Here is a 4,703-nt window from a genome sequence, read left to right on the forward strand (position 1 = left end):
ATCCTGAAAAACGAGCCTCGCTCTCACAGGGCTTAGGGGAAAAGGCCAATCCTCGCCTACAGACAACCCCCTAACCTCAAATTCTTTCCAGTAACCACACAACACACCTACATAATAATCATCTGGGAAGCCACCCCTGCAATCAGCCTTGGTGCCAACTCTGCCCACACAACTACACAAGTAATTTCATCACTGGCCCCAACAACATCAACCACTACATCAGGGGCTCATTTAACTGCACATCCACTAATGTGATCTATGCCATCAAATGCCAGCAATGCCTCATTGCCATGTATCTTGGCCAGACTGGACAGTTTCTATGGGAAAGAATTAATGGACATAAATCAGGTATCCAAAAAGGCAACACACGGAAACCTGTTGGAGAACACTTTAACCTGCCCAGGCACTCAATGGATCTTCAAGTCACCGTGTTGTTTCAGGCCAATTCCACAAGCCAAATACACAGGGAAGTGTTGGAACTTAACTTCATTTACAAAGTTTGATTCTTATCAGAATGGAATGAACAGGGATATCTGCTGGCTTGCACACTACCTTCCACATCCTAATGACTTAACCAACCAATGAAGGTGCTAATTGTTCTTATCCGCCTTTTGTAACTACTTGAACAATCCATTCACTTTTTTCCTTCTTCTCCCCCCATTTATTCTTGGATCTGGACTTTTACTACTCCAGTCAGCTGAAGAAGCGGGTTATGTTCACGATACCATCTACATGTTTTGTTATTCTTCAGGGTGCTACTAGACTATTTGTTGTTTTTTAAATTTTTCTAATTACAACTAACTCGGCTACCCCTCTGAAGTTAGCGTACACTTAGGTAACCATTCGTACTGCAGCCTTCAGAATTTCACGAATGACCATCACACATTCATCACCAGTGACAGAACCTTACCTTACTCTATGTAGGCACTAAACCAAAGAGTCAGTAGAAGTCCAATGTGCCACTGCCTGAGTTGTTTTGCTTTGGTAACATTTTACACTCATTTTGCGCTGACGTAAATGGCTGCACAAGATTTGAGGCCCTGTGACGCCAGTGATCTTCTGGCCTGTAGCACTAGGATGTTTTATCTAAGGGGCAAGGTCTAAAAGTGGCATTAATGATAGGTACATGGTGATTTTTCGCATAAAACCCAGGAGTCTCATTAAGAGCTGCCAGAGGGCATGTCCGCTCATACATCACTGAACTAATATCCCTGCTGACTGCAATTTAAAGTATCTTCACAGAAATCCGTTGTAGGAACAAAGCTGAAACTATTATTTAGGGTCATTTTCTCACCAGCCCCTTCCACCATTTTGCTAAAAATAAAAGTAAGTCCAAATCAGGGAAAAAATCCTGTTAATGGGTGAAATTCATTTCTACAGAGAGGGGCCACCACAAAAGACTATGCACTACTTCTGTCCCAGTTATACCCTCAAAGTAGTGCTTAATTGGCTTTAGGAGATGCAGACTGCTTCTCCTGGCCCTCTGCTGAAGATCTGCTATGCTAGACTGTAGGAAAGACACCGAAGGGAAGTACTGACAGCTCCACTGCTTGGAACATTTAAATCTAGACTAGAAAAAATGCCAGAAAACATTCTTGAGAGACCAGACCTGCACTGGGGGTTGGAACAGACCTCAGGACAGTAGTCAGCAACTTTTTCAAACCAAAGAGCCAAACTGCATCAAAATTCGTGGTCAACAAAGAGCCGTATGAGACTGCCCATTTCTATGACTGAAAATATAAAACTTAATATTATTGATAATTGACATGATGATTAATAATAGCAGAACTGAAACATTGTACTCATAGGGCTCGTCTACATTGGCCCCTTTTCCGGAAGGGGCATGCTAATTTTTCAGATCGTAATAGGGAAATCCGCGGGGGATTTAAATATCCCCCGCGGCATTTAAATAAAAATGTCCGCCGCTTTTTTCCGGCTTTTAGAAAAGCCGGAAAAGAGCGTCTACACTGGCCCCGATCTGGCCTGATCCTCCGGAAAAAAGCCTTTTTTTCCGGAGGATCGGGCCGGATCGGGGCCAGTGTAGACGCTCTTTTCCGGCTTTTCTAAAAGCCGGAAAAAAGCGGCGGACATTTTTATTTAAATGCCGCGAGGGATATTTAAATCCCCGCGGATTTCCCTATTACGATCTGAAAAATTAGCATGCCCCTTCTGGAAAAGGGGCCAATGTAGACGTAGCCATAGACTTTAGTTAATGGGACTTCTGCAGTTGCATCTTTTCGCACAGTTCTTTGACATTTACATCATAACTGGTCACAACCAGCTTCACGCACACATTCAGGCTATCTTCTGTCAATCTTATGGCAGGGGACTGGTGATGTGGAGGTGCTGCAGTCAGGGTTGGGGGGCTCAGGGCACAAGATTGGGGTGTGTGGGGGGGTGCCGGAGTGTTATGGCAAGGGGAAGGAAATGTGGGGGTGCAGGAGTCTGTGGATGTGGGGGTATGAGCCATAGGTTGCCGACCCCTGCATAGGGTTACCAGATGCTTTCAAAAAAATAGGGATACACTTGATCTCAGATGGGTGGGGGCAGACCGGCCTGTAGGGGAGCGGGACTGGCCGGGGGAGATGGGGGGGGCGGAAAACCGGCCAGCGGGAAGCCGGGCTGGTAGAGGGGGGGTGGGACAGGCTGGTGGGAAGCAGGGCTGGCTGGGAGGAGATTGGGGGGACCGGGACTGGCTGGAAGGGAGTCGGGGGAGTGGGGCTGGCTGGGGTGGAGATTGGAAGGGGGGAACCGGCTGGCGGGAAGCAGGGCTGATCGGGGGGAGAGGGAGAGGAATCGGTTGGCAGGGAGCAGGGCTGGCCTGGGTGCATGCAGATCCTGTGCACGGTCCTGGCAGGGTGCATGGGTGAGTCCGGCCCCGGGGATTCCATTCCGATCCTGCCCCCCCTCTACGGCGTAGTTACGTACTGCCTGACTAGTAGACACGTTTACGCAGCGTGAGCTCATCTACCAGTCAGGAAGTAGGCAACTACATACTGATACTCGTGATAATAATGAAACTTACTTAATTAGAAAATACTGGACATTTATATGTCCGGTATTTTCTCAATTTGTTTCTCGGACAGAAAGCTCAAATACCAGACTGTCCAGTTCAAAACCAGAGATCTGGCAATCCTACCCTGCCTCAGGGGGTCATCAAGTCCAACCCCCTGCCCAAAGCAGAGCCAACCCCAATTAAACCATCCCAGCCAGGGCTTTGTCAAGTGGGGACTTAAAAACCTCTAGGATGGAGATTCCACCACCTCCCTAGGTAACCCATTCCAGTGCTTCTTTGCCCTCCTAGGGAAATAGCTTTTCCTAATTTACAACCTAGACCTCCCCCGCTGCAACTGGAGACCATTTTGTCATCTGCCACCATTAAGAATAGCCTCTCTACATCTTCTTTGGAACCCCCCTTCATATATTTAAAGGCTACTGTCAAATCTCCCCTCACTCTTGTCTTCTGCAGACTAAATAAGACCAACTCCCTCAGCCTCTCTTCATAAATCTTGTGCTCCAGCCCCGTAATCATTTTGGTTGCTCTCTGCTGGATCCTCTCCAATGTGTCCACATTCTCTCTGTAGTGGGAGGCCCAGAACTGGACGCAATACTCCAGATGTGGCCTCACAGGTACTGAATAAAGGGGAATAATCACTTATCTAGATCTGCTAGCAATGGTCCTACTAATGCACCTTAATATGCCGTTAGCCTTCTTGGCTCATATCCAGCTTCTCATCCACTGTAATCTCCAGGTCCTTTTCTACCAAACTGCTGCTTAGCCAGTCGGTTCACATCCTGTAGCAATGCTTAGGATTCATCCGGTCCAAATGCAGGACTCTGCACTTGTCCTTGTTGAACCTCATCAGATTTCTTTTGGCCCAATCCTCCAATTTGTCTCTGTCACTCTGGACCCCATCCCTGCCCTCCAACATATCTACCTCTCCCCCTAGCTAAGAGACAGCTGTGAACTTGCTGAGTGTGCATCCATGCCCTCATGCAGGTCATTAATAAAAACGTTGAACAAAACCAGCCCCAGAACAGACCCTTGGGGCACTCCACTTGATAACAATTGCTAACCAGACATCAAGCCATTGCTCACTACCTGTTGAGCCTAACAATCTAGCCAGCCTTCTATCCACCTTTCAGTCTATGTATCCAATCCATACTTCCTTAACTTGCAAGCAAGAATACTGTGGGTGACCATATCAAAAGCTTTGCTAAAGTCCAGGTCTATCACATCCACTGCCGTCCCCATATTCACAGAGCCAGCTACTTCAACATAGACAGCAGTAAGGCTTCTCCATTGCTAAGTCTTGTTCACTGCTAATAGCTATTATCCTATTTTTCATAAGTGCAAATAATCTGCGACTTTCCTCTCTTCTGCCTATTTTTGTTGTTGGTTCTCTGTCATTAGGCTAGAAAGCAAAGAAATTGGTGAAATGAATGCTTAGATGCATTATATGGGAAAAGAGAAAAGTTCATGTGTCCATTTTAACCTCCCATCAATCTCAAGCCTCTTTGGGAAGTTGCCACCACTTGTGATAAATAGGCTGTCAGATAGGATTTGCTGTGGAAATGCAAAGAAGCACTAAGTCCAGTGAAGACAAATTCACCAGTGAATAGGCTAATGAGGTAAACAAGATTGGAAAGGTGAACAGTGCTAACATGGCAATAAATCAGAGTTCGCTCTAGGTCAAAATGTA

This window comes from Pelodiscus sinensis, chromosome 1, assembly GCF_052426305.1.
Source record: "Pelodiscus sinensis isolate ZL-2025 chromosome 1, ASM5242630v1, whole genome shotgun sequence".
Lineage (NCBI taxonomy): Eukaryota > Metazoa > Chordata > Testudines > Trionychidae > Pelodiscus > Pelodiscus sinensis.